Here is a 21,280-nt window from a genome sequence, read left to right on the forward strand (position 1 = left end):
GGCTCATTTGGCGTGCTGATTATCCCCTTTTCAGTTGATGGTCCACGGAGAGAGTCAATGACAGTTCCCAGGATATTGTAAAGAGGAAATTACAATATTATGGACTCTAAACCACTTTCACTCACTATACCATAATTACATTTCAAAATAGTGGAATAAAATCGTTCTGAATTTCATGAAACTAACCTCTTTCCCAGTTCTACCAAGGAGCACATGTGTGCACACATCCACACACAAAGAGAGATTTTTAAAAATCTCCTAGTAACCAGTGTCAGTTCCCCGCCCCCCGGATATCCTTCCCGTTATTCACGTTAAAAAATTACCAGAAAGCTTAGCCAAAATGATAAACGGAAAAGATAAAGATCAACACTAATGCCCATTAGTATTTCTCACATTCTCAGCTTTTGAAATTTGACTGATCATTTTTGTCACTTTCAAGATGTCTTTATACAAGTTATCTTTGATAAACTGCATTTTGCAAATGCTACTGACATGTAGCATATTGCAATTAAAGTCCACTGCTGGGAATGGCTGTTTTTTGTCCAGCAGATAAATAAAGTATGCACGGGTTTGGGCTTTGGCAGAACAAAAAAATTATGTTCAATTTCTCTGAATGTAAGGAAGGCAAAGATAATGTTTTATATTTGATTTATAGCACTGAGAATTATTACCGTAAAATCTTTTTACAATGTTTAACGATGTTAGGTCAACAGAAAACACTTACGAGAAATCTTGAAATGAAGCCTATTTTATTAGGTGCTTCTCTTTGGGAGTGATCAGAATAAATGTGTGTGGAACTAGTGATTCGAAAGGAAAGAGGAAAGCATCTATTCTATTCTTGATACAGAAGATGAAATTACGTATTTAGGCTCCTCTCCTTACTTCCTTACTCATCGCTTTCACCCCAGATGGACCACTGCTTGAACAAGTCAAAAAGTCAAATACCTATTAGGAGATTCATCGATATTTCCTTTGTGTGGTTCAGGGAAGGGGACAACCATTTCCTTATAATACAGCAACATACAGTCTATTAATATTAACCTGCTCCTGTATAGTAGAAGAATTCCCTTTCATAGATTATTTATTTGAGTCAAGTGATTTGAGTGCTTATTCCTGGCTGATTCTTATTCTCAAAATATTACTGTAAGTTCATTACAACCTACAGAACTTTTAATAAGTATCTGTTTTATACCAGCATTGAAAACTGCAACTCATATTTCTCCCACCAGTTAATTTTATTGGTTTGAGTAACAGCAAGGCATTTCTCCATATGAATCTGCACTTTGAAATTATGATTTTCCAAGAAACTTGGCCTGGTTTTATTTGTTATTTTAAAGAAATCTTAACTATGTATCTTTGTGCTACAGCCTTAGTTAATTTTAGAAACTACATACTGATTTCTTGCTTGTGATCTCTGTTTTCATAATTCCAGCATGTGGAGCTTCAGGTAGAGACCAAAAGTCCCACCACTATGGAAATTCTACAAGGGACTATCTGAGCAGCCAAAGAACAAAACTGAAAAAAATATATATTAAGTGACTAAAAACACCTATTAAGAAAGAAAAATTGGCAGGCTTCCAAGAGAGTACACCAAAAAAAACAGCAATTTTGTTTTCAGTCTTTGAAAACGTCATGTTCTAAAGGATTTTCCTACCTTGAGTTTTTTGTCTGACATCTTGGCCTTCTAGGTTCTTTCAATTTATATCAAAATATCTCAAACTTTCTTATGGGATTCTCTCTGTCCAAGTGTTTATAATAAATATAAAGTAATTTTCTGAAAAAAAAAAAGAGTAAGTGGGACTTCCCTGGTGGTGCAGTGGTTAAGAATCCGCCTGCCAATGCAGGGGACACTGGTTCGATCCCTGGTCCGGGAAGATCCCACATGCTGCCGAGCAACTAAGCCCGTGCGCCACAACTACTGAGCCTGCGCTTTAGAGCCCGTGCGCCACAACTACTGAACCTGCTCTCTAGAGCCTGCGAGCCACAACTACTGAGCCCTCACGTCACAACCACTGAAGTCCGCGTGCCTAGAGCCCGTGCTCCACAACAAGAGAAGCCACCATAAGAAGAAGCCCGCGCACAGCAACGAAGAGTAGCCCCCGCTCGCCGCAACTACAGAAAGCCCGCACGCAGCAATGAAGACCCAATGCAGCCAAAAATAAATAAAATATAAATAAATTTATTTAAAAAACAAGAGTAAGTGATTTTCATCATAATATATTGATAGTTTAAATCACGTTTTTTACAAAGGAATATTAAGCCACAAAAAGAAATAAAGTACTGATATATGCTACAACATGGATGAACCTCGAAAATATTATGCTAAATGAAAGAACTCAGACACAAAAGTTCATATACTGCAGGATTTCATTTATATGAAACATCAAGAATAGGTAAATCCATAGAGACAGGAAGCAGATTACTAAGATTTTTAACTTATGCCACTTGATGCACTAAAAGCTAATATTTCTTATTTCTTTTAATATTAATATGCAGCAGACAACACAAAAAAGAATGAATTATAATATACACTGCTATTTCAATAAAATATCAACATATAGCAAGAAGGAAAAAATGTAAAAATGTATCTACCATAAAGGTTTTATACCAATCTTCAACCTTAGAACTTAGAAATCACTATTTCAAAGTCATGTAAATCATTATTCCCCGAATTTCATATTCCAGTGCCTCTCCTTGAATCCCATTGATTATCTTCATTGCTGGCATCCACTGTATTAGAAACTGAGGCATCTCTATGCAAACAATAAATCTTGTTCAAAACCAACAAGGGCATTATTACTTACAGATCTTGGAAGTAATTTCTCCCTGTCTCTTGTTTTACAATATCCATTAAAGTTTTGACTTAGATTTGGGTTCCTCCTTCTCCCTATCAATGCCACTTAAAACTTTTGGAGCCTACAGGCAACACCAGTTCAACTCACTTGAATCCTTTAAATACCTTGATATGGAGATGCCTAGACGTGGCAACAGATTTATAGTCTACTGGAATGAGAGCGAAGTGAGTTTTTACTGGTTCAGTGTTCTTCAGAACAAATTCAGTTCTATGAGCCTCAAAGGGATAAGATCCAGGCTGGCAATGTCCTGCTATACTTGTTCTTTTCCACATACATTTTAGATAATTTCTCCTTACAATTTAGAGGATCATGGTGTTGATGAAAGAAAGTTAATACTCTGGTGTTTTCCTCGAAGTCTTAATTGGTGAATTGAAATTGCCAAGCTCTTTACACTTACACCCACTTTGACATTTTTCTTCCATTATAGCCATTTTACAGTTGCTGCAGGGAGATCATGTTTGACATCTGTAGCACCTTTTAGATTTCCTTTTTTCCCAAGTTCTTTGTATTTCTCAGTTCTGCAGCCCTATTACCTGTCCTCTTATGAAGTCTTATCATTTGTCCTAACCTAATGCTTTGGCAGTGTCTCTGTGGTTTCCAGGCAGTGAGTAATGGTAATATTAAATTTAAAACTATAAGATAGGGAAATAAAATTCTATCCCTCAAATCATCTTGCAAACTGTCATTTCTAATTTTTCATAGCTAATTATAGCCAACTTTTTTGTTTTATCTTTTTAAATTGGTTGCTCTGCTCTAACACTAGAGGGTAGCATTACTGTTATATATGAATATATTTCATCCCCTCAGCTGAGCCTTACCTCCATAACAATAGTACCAAACAATTTTTAAATAGGTTTGGTGAAAAGGGAGTTACTGGTGGCAATTGCCAATATGTGTGAAAATAGAGCATAATTAAAAACCAAACTCTTAAGATTGTAGTAGGAATAAAATGTGATAATGTTGACTGAAATGTTTTAAAATTGATGTATATATACTATACAAATGAAAGGTATTTCCATGACATTATGACTCCAATTTTATCTTATAGTCAGTCAGTATCTTCCCCCAAAAAAGGTGAGAAAAAAGTTCCACAATGCTTCTCTGCCTGATGTCCTCTTCACTGCATACCTTAGGGGCTTACCAGTACCAGTTCTCAAGATCAATTTAATCAGGATTTTGGTGTTTGGACCCAAGCACTGGTATTTGTAAAAGCTCCACAGATGATGAGAGGGCACAAAGACAGTTGAGTGCTGAGTTGAAAATCACTCATCAAGACTTTCCAGGACTTTGTCAACAGCAGCCATGGCAAAAACCGTTGTCTTCTGTATGAGTTTAATTAAAATGCTTTCAGCGTTTCATTTTAAATACAATAATAGCTTATGATTTTTTATATTCTCAAGTTATGAAGGCAGCCTTCCATTCTTAATAAAGAATACTTCTTTATTCAAGAATTAATATTATTTGTAAAAAAAGAAAAATCAGGACTTCTTTCAGTGTCTTATCCTCTGTCCCATTTTGTATATTTGTCTTAAATTCTACTTTGATCTGTATCTTATTTTTTTGTTTATATCAATATCTTACATATCCACCCTGTTATTTTTTAATATGTGTATTATTTTGCCTAAATGTTTATAAATGTCATGATTTGCTAGACAATGGTATCTTAAAACAGCCTTTGGGCTTGGAGTCTACAAACCTAAATTTGTGTCATTGCTCTTACAATTCCAATTATAAACTGTTCTCACCCTGGGCAAATAGTTTAAGCTTTCTAAAGTGAGATCTCTTCTCTTTAAAATGCGGGTGATAATACCATGCCTCTCACAGAGTTGTTATGAGGATTAAATAGGGCAGTTTGTAAACTGTAGAGTTGTTGGTAAATGATAAAATGATAGACATTTCATAAGTGGAAGAGCTGGGACTAGAAACTAGGTCATCCAATCCCCAGAGCCATTTACATCCCACCCAGGTTTACCACTTTAAGACAATAAGCTAATATAGGCTTTGGGGAAGCCATGGATGTCTCTGTGGGTTACAGACCAAGGCCATCCTTCAACAATGGCCAAAAAGGAAGATGAAAAAAAATGGGACAGCAGCAGTCATATTTTATTTCTGTATGGATTCGTTTCTCCATGAATTTGTCTTTCAATCCCTTCCCAAAGCCCAAACAAGCTAGAGGCAAGTCTCCTGTAGCTTCAACTGATTAGTCAAACAGAGAATATGAAACTTATTAGATAATGTCACTATGACAACCAGTGAGGCTCTTTGGTACTCATTCATCCACAATTTATACAGCGTATGTTTGGTCAAAATCTGACCTGTTCATGCAGTGAGATTTTGAATTATGAATTCTATCCCCTTCTTAAACCACTTTTCATTTTGTTTTCTGTAAGGTCTCTCTTTCACAATTTAAAATTACACAAGAAATAGAAAAATGATTCTGTTGTAGTACACTTAAGCACGGCAGAACTATAAAACATAAAAAGGAATGTCCCTCTCCTCTTGGCCATGCCAAGACACTGCTTTCCCAGAGCAGCCACTATTGATATGTTCCTGCACACCCTTCCAGGACAGTTTTTAGGCGTAGGAAAGCATACATAAAGCATAAACCTCACATTTTTTTAACGTACTCACATTGTATGTATATGTGTGTATATTTTTTATTATCTACTTCCTTATTTTTTTCTATGGGGTAACTTCCCAGAAGTAGGACTGCCGAGGACAAAGACATATATGTGGTTTTTTTTTTAATTTAAAAAACATTAGCAGATTATTTTGTTAAAATGTAAAAAAATCACACTATATATATACAAGAGTAGGGAGAAGAATGCGGGGAGTGATAAAGAGGAGTAGAGAGGGGTAGAAAAGGAGAAACTGTTTCAGTTCCTGGATTCAGAGTTTCTCACAGTCCCTTGAGAGTTTCCTTGAAGCCAAACATACCTGCCTTTCTGCATTTATATGAGCCGCTAACACGTCTACTTTTCCTGGAGCTAATTTACAAATAGTTTTTGCACTTGTCACTGAAATGGTCCTAACTAGTAACAATCTACGAGGAAATGAGGTCAAGCCTGTGGCTCCAGGAAACCACAAGTAGTCTACTTCTTTCCTCATTTTTGCTCCAAGTTCATTTTCTTGGTATTGAATTTGAGATCAAGTGAAGGCACTGTTCACCATTGTACTATTTCCTACCATAAATCTCGCCTTCTCCTAATGTGCGTGACAGCATCTCATGGCATTAAAGCTGCCTGCTCATTTGAGAATTCCTTCTAGAATTCTCTTCTAGTCACAGCACCTTAGCTTTCACATGTTGTCACAAAATACCACCTTGCACTTCCAGTTTTCATTAGGGTTATATATACCAACCACTCTTTTAGTGTCTACTCATGGTCCCTCTCTCCCTGGGGCTTAGACCCATCTGAATGATGGATCTGGCCAGAGGACTAATAATCAATACATAATTCTGTCCTCCAACATTTCTGCAATTGTTTTCCCAGGAGCCCTTCTTCTACTAAAGCTTTTCTTCTCTCTTTCCATAGATTCTTCAATTCCCAAACCAGTCTAGTTGACACAAAGCTTGCGAATCACTTCAAAGTTTTTCTTGCCACAATAAATGTCACTAAACATATTTTCTCCAAACAGTGACCTTCAAAAGGAATGAAACTCAGAGATCCATTATGTGTCATTCTCAACAATGAGACAGTGACATTTGCCTAACAAAGTAAATGCTGATGACAGATTTATTCTGTCATCACAAGCACAAATATACACTAAGTTTACGTACTGATTCCAAATGACAATGACACAGCTGTGAGCAGGAGACACAAAATCAAAAATAACCATTGGAGAAAATAACCATAAAGGCTACTCCTATAAAAAATTATAACTCTGACACATATAAGTGCAGTTGTTACTAATTTTTGTATATTTGGCACACTTTCAATATACTTAATGCATTTACTTCAGTATATGATGTATAACATTTGAAAACTACACCATCATTATGTTCATTTCTCCAATTTAATTTTATCTTATATCGACAAAAACTTGGGAAATTTTCTGAAATTATAACAGGTCTAATTATATATTATGACCATTGCTTCTTTCTAAAATATAGATGAGACTTTTTTGCTGTCCGAGGTCTTCTGTGGTTTCATAAAAATTTTAGGATTGTTTTTTCTACTTTTGTGACAAATGCCTTTGGAATTTTGATAGGGATTGCTAAGAGAGGAGATCTTAAGTGTTCTCACCACAAAAAAAAAATGTAATTATATAAGATAGTGGATGTGTTAAGTAACTTGATGGTAATAATTTCACTATGTATACGTATGTTAAATTGTCACACTATACACCTTAAAAAATCACATTGTGCAACCTAAATATATACAATTTTATTTGTCAGTCATACCTCAATAAAGTTGGGGAAAAAATAAAACATAGGTGAGATTCTACTGCCCATCTCTCGTAATGTCAAAATATTTAAGGAAAAAATAATTGAATTAAATCCCTGATTTAAAAATATCTGACTAGCTGCAATGGTGGCCAGGTGTAGGGTATCTTTCTGGGTAAAATCTTTGCCTGGCTTTGATCTTGTGATTGGTTGAATCATAAATAAGATAGGCTTGAATAAAATAGAATGTCAGAATGTTTGGTACCCCTGCCAGTATGGTACACAGCTAAGAAGATCAAAATTGTAGAGATGCAGATGGTTGCCCCAACACATTTTTTTCAGTCAACATATTTTGGTTGAGAAGAAATAATGTGATGTTGTGGAAACAAGCTGATGCTAATTACAGACCAATGGAAAGTGACGAGCAAAAAAGATGTCTAAGAAGGAATCAGGATCTATAAAACTAATAGAGTTATTACGAGAAATAAATATTGGGTATAGTCACTAGGGTAAATCAAAGGAATTTTTATGGGTAATAAATATCTCTCACGCGGACAACCTTTAAACATTAGTTGCTCCACTGTGTCCAGAAGACTTTGTGTATTTCAGTCTATTGCCCAGCTCATGTGGAAGAATATGATTTTGAGGATCCTAAGGAGGAGATGCTAAAGCAACAAGTGTTTCTATGGTGAGTGATTTATTAAATTCTTAGGGAGTGAAGTGTATATAAAAAGTTGAAAAGAAGGTAACGCATTTTGGCATTAGAACATAAAATACATCAATGACACAAACATGCAAAAGTCCATAGACATTTATATATCTATCCATATATGTATGTCTCCACTAATATGTTTATTATAGAGCAAGACATGAGAATGAAACTACCAGAAAAAACTCCTTTATAGGATTTCCTCTTCTGGCAGAGACAGACCAACTTGTCTGGACAAATTCATACACCAAGAATAAAAAGAGTTAGATGAAATATAAAACCATCTGTCTGAAACATCAGGAAGCTACCATGACAGCCAGGATAGCTACCTGATGAAGATAAAAGGGAAACTCACTGACCTAGGAACAACATTCCGTACTATTTTTCTCCTTATTTTAAAAGCAGAAATTGAAAAAACTGAAAAGAAAGCAGTCAGCAGTATCATAGATTGGGGGTAAATAATACTGACAGTCAGGGCCTACCAAGGTTGAATGACCTAAGTAAATACTCCAGCTTGAAGTTGGAACTCATAAAGGACAGTACCCTAAAGTATTCATAAATCACAAATATACCAAGCCTTACAAGTACTGAAAATCAAGACTGAATCAATTCACTTCTCCATTAAAACCAAAAGGAGGAAATGATTTACAGATAAAGCATCATCCAAAGCCCTTCCAACTTTTATAAATTTGGCTGGCATTCAATAAAAAATTACCAGAGCACCAAGTTATTGGATGAAGAGGAAGAGAAAGATAATAGAAAGAGTCTAAGAAGTTATTCAGTTATTGGAGTAATTAGATATTAGACTATTAGACATATAGATTTTTAAGTAGCTGCAATAAATACATTTAAGAAGATAAATAAGAACAAGGAAATTTGTATCAAAGAGCTATAATTTTTTTTAATTAAATGAAAATTATTGAACATAAAAATAAACTACTGAAAATAAGAACTCAATAGATGAAATCCCCAGCAGACTAAACACAGATTAATAGAAGATTGGTGGTGATCTGAAAGACAGATCATTTTTTTCTTCCAGTTTTATTGAGATATAATGGATATAAAGCAGTGTATAAGTTTAAGGTCTATAGCATAATGATTTGATTTATATACATCAAGAAATGATTACCACAATCTCCTGTAGATACAAAGTAAAAGAAAAAGAAAAAACAATTTTCCTTGTGATGAGAACTTTTAGGATCTACTCTCTTAAAAACTTTCACATATAACATACAGCAGCATTAATTATATTAATCATTTTGAATGTTATATCCCTAGTACTTTTTTATCTTACGACTGGATGTTTGTACCTTTTAGCCAGTTTCATCCAATTCCCTCTCCCCCCCACTCCTCCACCTTTGGTAACACAAATCTGATCTCTTTTTCTTTGAGTTTGTTTATTTATTTGTTTTTGAAGCATAATTGACCTGCAACACTAGTTAGTTCAGGTGCACAACACAGTGATTTGATATTTCTATACATTTCAAAATGATCATCATGATAAGTTTAGTTACCATATGTCACCATAAAAAGACATTGCATTATCATTGACTATTTTCCAAACACTGCACGTTTCATTCCCGTGACTCACTTATTTTGTAACTGGAAGTTTGTACCTCTTAATATCTTTCATCTATTTCTCTCATTCCCCCATCCACCTCCGCTCTGGCATCCACCTGTTTGTTCTCTGTATCTATGCAGAGTCCCATCAATATTTAAGCTATGACTATTGCCTGGTAATTTCAACTTTCTCATGCTTAAAGATCACCAAACAAGGAGTCACCAAAAGAGTCGCTACACTCACAGAGGTAATTAACCCTTACTGTCAGGAGAAGGTAGGACTTTTATTTCACAAAGAGAGCAAACAAGAATAGGCTTAATGCTCAGGTGATGCATTGGGCTATCTCTTCATCCTCTCCTACTCCATTTTAATAGTGAATAGACAAGTACAGCAGCCACAGCCTGAGGCAAGAATAGTGAACAGGGGCTCAGACCTCTTGTAACAACAGAGATGCCAGCAAAGAGTAAGGGAAATATAAAATGGGTAGTGAAAGAAGAGGGTGATTATCACTTGTGACCTTAAGATTAACTACAACAGTAAAGGCTATACTTGTCCCAATAACATTTCTCTTATAAGTTCCCCAGGATACAAGACTCATCAGTATCCTGAAGAATCTATTCTCCAATGTCAGGAACTTACTATAAAAAGCAAGTATAGTTGAGAGATACAAATAGTGACCTAGTGGGTACTCCAATGTCATAACCAGATCACCTTCAGCAGTGGAAGACAGATCATTTTAAAAGCCCATTCTGAAACTCAAAGAAAGTGTAGATACAAAAATAGAAAGAATAAATGAGCTTAAAAGACAATGGGATAAGGAGATTAGATCTAACATACATGAAATTGGCATCTAGAAAGGAGAGGAGAAAGAGAAAGTGTACAGACCAGAAGCCAGTTTTGAAGAGGTAATTTTCTGAGAATTTTCCAAAAGTAAAAAAGACAAAGGGCACAGATGTACGAAACACTATGAAATCCAAACAGGATAATAAAAAAAATACAGTACATAATAGTCAAACTGATGGAGAAAAAGAGATACATTTTCTTCAAAGGAATACTAAGAAGTCTTAGAGTTGACATCTCAACAAAAAATTTGGAAGCCTAAAAATATTAGAATAACTGCCAACAAAGTTACATAAGTAGATATGAATTTATATATCTATTTATATATATACATATATAAACTTATATCTATTTACATATACACTCATATCTGTTAAATGAATTAATCAGGAATTTTAAACTTTCTCATGGACTTCTGGTTTCAGTTAAGAAGGAGTAAGTCCACTAAATCTAATCTCTCCCAATGTTTACAACTAAAAGCTCTGGACACTATACAAAAAGCAACTACATGGGGCTCTGAAAATTACACAGTAGCAGGAGAATTGGGAAGGTAAGCAAAAATTTAAAGAACGACCTGAATGGAGGACACAGGGAGGGGGAAGGGTAAGCTGGGATGAAGTGAGAGAGTGGCATGGACATATTTACACTACCAAATGTAAAATAGATAGCTAGTGGGAAGCAGCCGCATAGCACAGGGAGATCAGCTCGGTGCTTTGTGACCACCTAGAGGGGTGGGATAGGGAGGGTGGGAGGGAGCCTCAAGAGGGAGGGAATATGGGGATATATGTATACGTATAGCTGATTCACTTTGTTATACAGCAGAAACTAGCACAACATTGTAAAGCAATTATACTCCAATAAAGATGTTTAAAAAAAAGAAAAAAAAAACCAACCTGTATCAAAGGTGAGTTTACAGCATTTCCCCCCCACTCTCTCTCTCTCTCTGTTTCTCTCCTTTATTTCTTGAAGCACAAAACTGCACAGCATGTGAAGATGGCAAAAATTCTGAAAGAAATTCTCCTTTGACAAAAGAGGACCTCTGTGAATCAGAGAGTGTAGGGATAATCCCCCCATGTTTTTGTTTGCTTGTTTGTTTTTTTTATTCTTCCTTCCCTCAGCTCTGCCTAAAGCCTGCCCCATTCACAAAGCTGCATTGCCATTGCAGGAACACAGACACCTAAAATCTCAAGAGAAAAGTCTTTGTGGCCAGAGAAACCAAGAGACCCTGTGTTCCCAAGACTGTGGAGGAAACTCCTCCTATTTTCTTTTTCTTGCCATTTTTCCCTGAGGGTAAAAGTCATACAAAACTGCAAGAAAGTTGAATAAACAAAAATTCTGCATAAAATTCTGCAGCTTTCTAGCCAGAGGGCAGGGAAAAGGTGTCCCTGGGAACTGGAGAGCATAGAGAAAATTCTGGAAAGGATAGAGCTGGTGAAGAGGATTGCCTACTTCTCTCTATGAACTGGCACAAGTCTTGGGCTTATCCTCACGCCACACTTACAGAACAGATGCAAAGTAGAGACCAAGATCTTTGAGAACTGATCTGTAATATAAACCAATGCCCAAGTCCCAGACTAAGCCCTGAGTAGAGTACAGACCCAAACAGCATGCAAAGGCTTTCGGAACTGGATTTATATTGGGACCACTGCCCACAGAAAGCTAGAAAGGATGTGTTCTGAACCTAACCAAGTTGGTTGCCTACTAGGACAAAACACAACACACACACACACACACACACACACAGCACAGAGAATTTTAGCAGAACCCAGAGTCCACAGCATAATATATTAAATGTTTAGGTTGGAATCCAACTTTCTGAATATACAAAGATCCAGGAAAACATGACCAATGCTCAAAGAAAAAAGTAATCAGGAGATGCCAATTCCCAGATGATCCAAGTGTTGAAATTATCAGACTCTAAAGAATCTACCCACAAATGTCTTGGTTTTATTTTCTAAGAATATTCAAAAATTAGTGTTTCTATGTAAAACAAGTATAAATAAATAATGAAAAAAAGTATTTGTATGTGATACATAAGAGACTGGCCCTTGTTTATTTTATTTTCTCTTTCAGGGATGATACCTTATTGAAGACTACCAAATAAACCAATGTTTCTCAAATTTTAATGTACATGCAACATACCTGGAAAGCTTGTCTAAGTGAAGACAATAATCCAGTAGGTCTGGGGTATGGCCTGAGACTCTACACTTCTGGTCACAAGATCCCAGGTTACGCCAGTTCTGCTGGTCCTCAAATTATACTTAGCAGCAATGGAATAAAGAACTGGGATTTGAAAGGCTAAGTAGAAAATATTGAAGGTCATGCTCTTATTGATACTTCTCAAATGACCTAAGGACGTTGTTCCTTAAAGATTTTTTTAAAGTGTCAATATTTCATAACCCCCAAATTATTACTTGTAACTGCCTTTGATAGAACTAATGGAAGGGCTACTTATGTGTCTTCACTAAATGACTTAGAAGTGAACATGCAAAATATTTAAGGATGGGAAGAAAAAGTCATATATAACTGTTGTCCAAGATGGTTCCTACATCCTTTAATACTGTATTAAATGATGAATCTGACAACTAAATTCCTCATCAAAAAAGATATACATATATATACATACATATATGTATATATTTATATATGTATGTTAATATATACATATATTATATATTATAATTATACATATATTATAGCAACCTGCCAAACAACCATGATAATGTTTTATACTAGAATGAGACATTTTGTGGTAAAAGATGAACATTACAAGTATGACATGTTACAAGTCACTTTGCTTTATATATAAAATCAGTATTTTGTTAATTTTTCTCACAGCTAGTTAAATTTCAGGTAAGAAAATAGCAAAGTGCCTCATAATTAGGTAGTTCAATTTCTTCAAATTTTCAGAAAAATATTAACAGAATTCAACCTAGAAACTTAAAATTATACTAAGACATTTAAAATTTTATCTAGAAGGGAAAAATTATTAGAAAATGATAGCAGGTCATAAATGCTTCAACAAAGTGGAAAGTGTTTATGGTCTAACACCAGAAAGACCAAGACTGTGATTTACCCCACTGATTACAGATTTCAGGTGACTACTATAATGTCTAAAAGCTAGGAAATCCTAGGGTTCCTTGAAAATAACCTATAATTCATTGTGTTTTATTTCAAAGTACAGAACAAACAAAGAGGGAAAAAAAAGCCTTCCGCAAAATGACAATCTTAAAGTGAAACACTTTTCAACATAGTACAGAGGCTTTACGAATGATATGGTATCCAAGGCAACACAGATAATGACTAAATGGTAAAATTTGAATAAAGCAACACAGGAAAATGCAGAATCTTAAACTCCTCAAAAGGGCCTACATTAGGAAGCAGTTATTTAGCTAACTCTAGAGTTTGTAACAATACATCCGAAATGTCATAAATGTATTATAAAATATTTTTCTATTTCTAAATATTTTAAATAACAATCCATTATACATTTCTACAACAAATGTAACCAATAATAATTTTATGAGCCTAGTTGTATGCATTATACATGTAGACAGTGCATTATGAGAAGAAAAAAGATGTCTTTAACTTTTTTACAGAATTGCCCTTACTAGAAAAAAATTATGCATATCAAAATTCTATTTATGATGTAATACAATTGTAATTCAAAGGTAACCGTTTTATAATTATTCTGGCATTATTATAATTATTCTAAATATTACCTCCTTCATGTTTTCACTGCACTTGGGTTGTGTATTATTGAATGTTTCTCATATTTTGATAAGGTTTTGCTTATATGTTTACTTCTTTCACTACTTTCTGAACACTATGAAGCCATGGACCCCAAATTCACCACATCCTTCTGTGCACCACATCCTTCAGCCCTTCTTTAATCCCTTCATCTCCCTTCAGATGATAAATTGAGCCCATCTTCACTAATCCAGATTGTTCAACAAAGGCTTGGCTAAAAATAAGATTGTTCTGTTCCTAAAAAAAAAAAAACTTTGCATTTTTCTGATATAGTCATAAACCATAAATAATAGTATTATAATCTCTTAACCCACTGTATTCACCATAATTGGTTGTATAATGGAATTAGTAGTTTTTCTCCATAGCACAATTCATAACCTGAATTGAATAGTATACAATTGATTAATTAAGAAATTTTATTTGCATTATACCCACTGGTCTTTTTTATGACATGGTGGTAGATTAGAAACTAGATTTTTGTCGACAGGAGAAAAGTTTTAGGTTTCAAACACAGGTGGATTAATACAAACTTTATTTTTTTAATTGCTTCAAGAAAAAAATAGCCATATTATTTTGAGTCTGAAAGTCTCAAGCCTATAACCTAATTCTTAAAGGAACAATTGGATTTTTATGACATGATTGTTGGTAATGGGGATTTTCTTGGAAATCTAACTACTCCATTATGCTGGATTGACACATATTTTAGGTCATGAGGAAAATATAATAAGTTCAAAAGGCAGAAGTTTACTGGCCACATTATCCGATTACAATTTAACAAGAACATAAACTAATAATATCAATTTCAACCACAAAAATACAGCATCTTCTAAATTAAAAAGCAGTCTCCTAAATGACTCTGAATCAAGGAAAAATACTGCAAGAAAAAATACCACCAGTTATTTCTCTAAATCAATAAAAATAAGAACACAATATATCAAAAGACTAGGTAAGTGGACAATGCTATGTTCAAAGATAAATGCCTTGAATTATATGTGTTTATTGTTGGGAAGTAAGAAAGAATACAATAAATTCAGCTTCCAATTTTAAATTTTATAAAAATATAAATAATCAATCCTGTTGGAAACTGGGGAGTTACTAAAGAATTACTAAAAATTACAACAGAAATACACACATTACACAGTGGGATTAATAAATCTAAGAGCTACTTCTTTGAAAATTTAATAAAATACCAAAACTATAAATGAATCATCAAGAAGAAAAACAAAATCCACAAACTAATATTATAATGGAACAGAAAACATAATGAAAATAAAATGTTTTAAAATAGTCACCATACGGTGAATGGTTTACTAAAAAGTAAATTGCCAATGTTGACTAAATTGAAGTAAAAGTCAGAAGACAACTGATACTAAACTGAGAACATCAAGCTATTCCTGAAATTGCTTGACAAGAAACATGATCATTTAATCCATCAATCAAGTAATAATACTTAGTATCACTATTATTTAATATTGTTTGGAAGCAATGAACAGTACAGTAAGACATGAAGCAAAAATAAACTTTATGCAGGAAAGAAAAAGACAAAAATATATTCATTTGCCATTTATGTGACTGTGTTCCTAGAACTTGAGGGAAACATTCAACATTACATTAATTAATAAAACAGTAGGGAAAGTAAGTAGTATAAGAACATACAACAAGGGAAATATCATTCTGTTATATCAATTACTACTTTCCTCAGGTGGCGCAGTGGTTAAGAATCCACCTGCCAATGCAGGGGACAATGGTTTGATCCATGGTCCGGGAAGATTCCCACATGCCCCGGAGCAACTAAGCCCGTGAGCCACAACTACTGAGCCTGCGCTCTAGAGCCCACGAGCCACAACTACTGAGCCCGTGTGCCACAACTACTGAAGCCCGCGTGCCTAGAGCCCACGCTCTGCAACAAGAGAAGCCACTGCATGAGAAGTCTGTGTGCCGCAATGAAAGAGTAGCCCCCGCTCGCTGCAACTAGAGAAAGCCCACGCGCAGCAACGAAGATCCAACGCAGCCAAAAATAAATAAATAAATAAATTTATTTAAAAAAAAATACTTTCCTCACTAGGGGGATCATTGGACCAATACCCTGTTGCTAAGTTAAATCCTCAAAACAACATTTTCAGGACAGGTCACCCAAACATGGTACGAATTCAACTTTTTTTTCACGTGAGATTCTGTAGCTAAAGACAGTTACAGAGTAGTGATGATTGCATTTTGGAAACCATAATGCTGAAATATCTTTTCTTATATTAACTTATTATTTTGGGTGAAAACATCATTATATCAGAAAAAAAGGAGTCATTCAAAAAGTGTTGTTAACTTTTCAAGAGCCCTTATGTGAGCAGTCATAAACTGAATAGTAGTGACGTGAAGCAAGTATGAAGAAGAAAGCAAACCCTCTCTTATGCCACTAGCCTTGTCTTCCTGTCTCTCCCCATTTGGAAGTTCACTTACTTTCCATTAGCCTTTAGTCTTCCTTCTACTATAATTGCATCGTAGTTAAAGAATTTTGCTTATCTGATCCAAATTATTTGAAATTTATTGAAACTTGTTCTATAAACCTACAATGTGTTCAATTTTTTTGCAAAAGTTTCATGTGTTCTTCAGAAAAAAATGTGTATATTCTCTAATTTGGGAGTATAGAGTTCTACATGTGACCATTTGTTCACTCTTGGTAATTGTGTCAAATTTTTAAAAACTATGCCAAATTTCAAAAAGTGTATATTATTCTTTTGCAAATCTGGAGGTCTTCTGCTGGTATCTTTTTTCTGTTTCATGTTTTTTTAAAATTAAATTTATGGTCATTTTCATTATTTTAAGCATAATTATGTCATAATTGATATCCAGTTATACACATTGCTTGAAGTTCTTTGTATTCTAAATATGCTCCTTTTTGTCTCCAATGACTATAGCTAATTGATCATTGTTTCCTTTTGTATTTTTATTTTAAATTGTAAATTCATGTTTGATGAAATTTCATCCATGGGAACCTTGGGAGACCTGAGTTGGAGTGAGTTCTCCAGAGAGAACTAGGTGTCCCATGAGTATTGCCAATCAAGAACCATTTTTAAATATTAATTTTTATTTTTAGCTAAGATCACATAGGTAGATGAATTCCAAGTCCAAATCCATGTAAGGACAAGACTAGCGTGACAGATTATCACAGTAGGTTTTTTTTAATCCCTTCAAAGTACAAGACAAGCAAACTTGCCTGTCATCCTCCTTGGCCAGTAGCAGAGGTACTTCACTGTGATGTAATCCTTTAAGAATTCTAGAATTTGTGAAGGTTTTAATTCAAACTCCCCTCTTTATAGGGGCCTTCCCCACCCCCACTTCCATGTAGCCATTACAACTCAAGTCCCTTGATTGCAAAAATCTACAGTGTTCCCCTAAACCCTACAGAACAGTCTAGATTCAGAGTTTCTTCCTATTCTCCATTCCAAGTTCCTCTTCATCACTGGCCCCTGAAAATCTATTTCTTTTGGGTTAAGTTATGCATGTAAAGAATAGAGATTGTATATCATCCAACATGTCCATGTAAATACTAAAATATGTTTGGGGTGGATTATTATAAATAAGCCAAATTTGATAGAAACATTTCTAAATGAGTTAAATATAATAATCCTACCATACTGAATAGTTTAAACTTCTATTTACTTTTCAAACAGTAAATCTCTTTTAGTGACTGCAGATATCATTGTAATTATCAGTTACTGTGTAACAGGTTGATGTTCTCTATTGCTTTTAGAGGTTTAAGTTCATTTGTCCCAATTTCAAATTATTTCTGACAGGTGCGTTGTTGAGGTGTTTACTTTCATAGTTTTCTATCTCCTTCCTCACTGTCAAAATCCCAGCTGTCACTCCTACTTCTATCACTGTGCTAGCCTTCAGCCTTCTTGTTCTCTCTCTCTCATCATTATTCTGTAGGTCTCACATGAACTTGTTCTATTTTGGCCTCTCAGAAGTCTCTTTGGCTGACTTCCTGATTCTGGAATGTAAAGCTGACGGATAATAGTCCCTGAATAAATGAAGGGGCCATTCACTTCCCTTTTAATGATGAAGAAAATGCTACTGTTTTCAGATGGTGAAAACCGGTATTAGAGACCTCAGATAATGTTGAAAAATGTATTACGATCAGTGGGAAAAAAGAATATTTCAACACATTGTAGAAATAGAAAACATTCTCCGTAATTATTCCTTAAATAAAGAAAGACTTTTGAAGACTCCCTTTCTGCTCCATTGTTGTTTTGATTTGAAAGGTCCTAAAAGTAAGGGCTTATTTATTACATTTGTAAAAGGCTAAGAGCACATGAAAATTTCCCCCAAATGGAGTCATCAATAACTCAAGAACAAAGTAGAGAGGTTTATAGAATGTATAAAATTGCAAAGCCAAAAATAGCATGATCTAGAAACTCACCAGGGAAAAACTAAAATGACAAATTTGGTTCATCATCGCCTTGCAAATGTGAGGTGTTGGCAACAGTTGACTTCATTTTTCTAAAGTATAAATGTCATTTTATTTAGCTGACGACGTCAACATATGGAACATGTTTGGGAATTTATGCCAGTTAAATAATTATTTCATAAATTAATGAACGAGTTATTATTGGACATCGACTATTTGCACAACACATCCCAGGTGTGTGGGGGAAGCAATAATCAAATCACATCATGCTGTTGCTATGCTCATGGGACATCCTGCCATCAGATCATAACTGCTTCCTGTCAATAAAGACGCAGACGTAGAGAATGGACTTGAGGACACGGGGAGGGGGAAGGGTAAGCTGGGATGAAGGGAGAGAGTGGCATGGACATATATACACTACCAAATGGAAAATAGATAGCTAGTGGGAAGCAGCCACATAGCACAGGGAGATCAGCTCGGTGTTTGTGACCACCTAGAGGGGTGGGATAGGGAGGGTGGGAGGGAGACGCAAGAGGGAGGAGATACGGGGATATATGTATACGTATAGCTGATTCACTTTGTTATACAGCAGAAACTAACACACCATTGTAAAGCAATTATACTCCAATAAAGATGTTTAAAAAAAAATAACTGTTTCCTGTCAAAAACGTACCCCATCTAAAAATGACAGTCATATATTTTTTCAGTTTCTAAATGGGGCACTAGAGATAGTTAGAAGCAGCAGGACAGTAGTATAACAATGTAGGCAAAGACAAAGAATTCCTCTAAAATATTTCTGATGAAAAGAACTATTATTACAAAAAGAGTTTGAGTTCCAGCTGCTCAGAGGATTTTTGGATTTGTCTTGGGCTTAAAATGGCAAAATGTCTTATTCTCATAATATTAGGGTGTGAGAGCAGGATTACAAGAAACAAAATAAATTATTTACTCTCTGTTCTCTTTTATATTCTTTGTTGTGTTTAATTAACTTCTAGTATGAAGGTGTATATTTGTAGTCAAAAGGAAAAGGGGACTCCTTTGTAAGAACATCTTGTGATCAACACAGGTGCAAAGGGTCAGGTGCACTCAGAGATGCTTCTGGGCAAGAAAGAAATGTGAAAAAAGGAAGAATGAATATAGGAAAATATTGTTTGGTGTGTTTCCAGTAATGCCAGGTGGATTAAATAACCTTTGACACAAAATATTTTTGAATAGGATGGCCTTCCTGTGTTGTAAATAAACATACCTTGTCTTGATCTTGACAATAAATGAATAATTAACGTTAATGTTTCACACTTTCAGATTAACTCACTTCAGTCAAGATAACATTTTCAAGTGCTGTGTACATAGGAAAGATTTCCTCTGGTGTTAAAACATCCACTCTCAAAAGCTAAAAAAAGATAAACATTAGTAAAATATATTACAGTAAAATTCCTTTACTTCCAAATAATGGGAAAAAGTCCAGTATAATGGTGAACTTTTCAAGTATCCAATATTTCTGAAAAAATGCAGCTACAATTCTTTTAAATGCTATATAAGAATTAATATGTAAAAGTAAATATATATTTCTATTTTGTAAATGTACATTTGCATTACATAAATAGTATACAATAGCTAATATATGAGAAAATCAGTAAATATGTTAATGCTTCAAAAACATATTTAAAATAATCCCTGTTATAATTTTCAAAAGCATAAACCCCTGTAACATAAAGTAATCCACTGTTTGATACAGAACTTTAAGGCATCCTGAAAAGATGATACATTTCCTGGGCTCCATTTTTATTGTGGATTCCCCTTCTTTAGAAAGGACAGAGGAAATAACTTCTAACATTATGCTTATAAAGAATATGTGTAATATTTTTCAAACACCTGACATACGAAGTTAGTAAAATTGTGGTAAAGACCCTAGAATCCAATTCTACTTCAACTGTGCTGGAGCTGCTTTGGATTTGATGAGCTTTTTCATTGTTCCACACATCAGAGGAGGCTCTGCTTCAGTGGGGGGTGTGTGTGTGTGTGTGTGTGTGTGTGTGTGTGTGTGTGTGTGTGTGTAGGGGAGGGGACAGTGTATGTATAATAGGGGACTCTGACCCAGCTTTGGCCAGCCCTGGATCATAAGTCCATCCCTTTGGCCATAAAGACAATGTATCTTTATTGACTGCTTCACTAGAGTCATAAGGGAACAGGAACGGAGGTGGGGCATTGTTGATACCAGACAAAGAGGGGAAACCCCATTAGATAGACAGTAAAAATGTCTGTCAACTACATCTACATGGTTTCTTACAAAGGTGGCCTTAGATACCCCCTTCCTACCAGCAGACTGCCAAATAAGGAATTCTCTGCAGATCATGGACACTTTAAAATAAACCTCAGTTGTCTATAGTTCTTATGTAAGTAGGAGCTACATGATGCTCTGTTAGAGGAGACGATTCAACCAGTCACCAGCAGGCATCTTAAATCCTCAACTGAAGCCCTAAACTCCTTCACTGGAGGAGGGTTCCGAAGAGCAGGGAAGGTGTCCAACGCCATGGCCTACAGAAGAAAGGTCACCTGCTCTAATTCTCCACTCTGTTACAGGACTGAACTTCACTGTCCAAATGAGACAGTTATTACCAAGAAAAATAAACTTGAAAAGTGTCTGGGATCCCCAGTCTCTACTTTTGTCTAGCTTCATGTGGGACACACAAACTTGGCAAAAAATACTCAAGGCTCTTTCCAGTTAAAATGACTTTCACATCTCCCTTAAGGTCTCTGCTGACTCTTTACTGTTAAT

The 21,280-nt window shown here is 35.0% G+C and overlaps 3 long non-coding RNA genes across 3 annotated transcripts in view; 1 reads left to right on the forward strand and 2 right to left on the reverse strand.

Moving 5' to 3' along the window:
• Positions 1-21,280, forward strand: part of LOC309647486 — a 527,314-nt gene that overhangs the window by 349,621 nt on the left and 156,413 nt on the right. The gene's annotated exons all lie outside the window — the stretch shown is intronic.
• LOC309647490 overlaps positions 1-21,280 on the reverse strand; it is a 296,216-nt gene that overhangs the window by 201,504 nt on the left and 73,432 nt on the right. The gene's annotated exons all lie outside the window — the stretch shown is intronic.
• On the reverse strand, positions 1,318-20,517 carry LOC309647508. The gene is made up of 2 exons (XR_014256098.1): positions 1,961-20,517; positions 1,318-1,924 (listed from the first exon to the last, which is right to left on the reverse strand). It is a non-coding gene; the product is annotated as an uncharacterized lncRNA (long non-coding RNA).

The sequence above is a fragment of the Balaenoptera physalus genome, assembly GCF_965194825.1.
Source record: "Balaenoptera physalus genome assembly, chromosome: 18".
Classification (NCBI taxonomy): domain Eukaryota; kingdom Metazoa; phylum Chordata; class Mammalia; order Artiodactyla; family Balaenopteridae; genus Balaenoptera; species Balaenoptera physalus.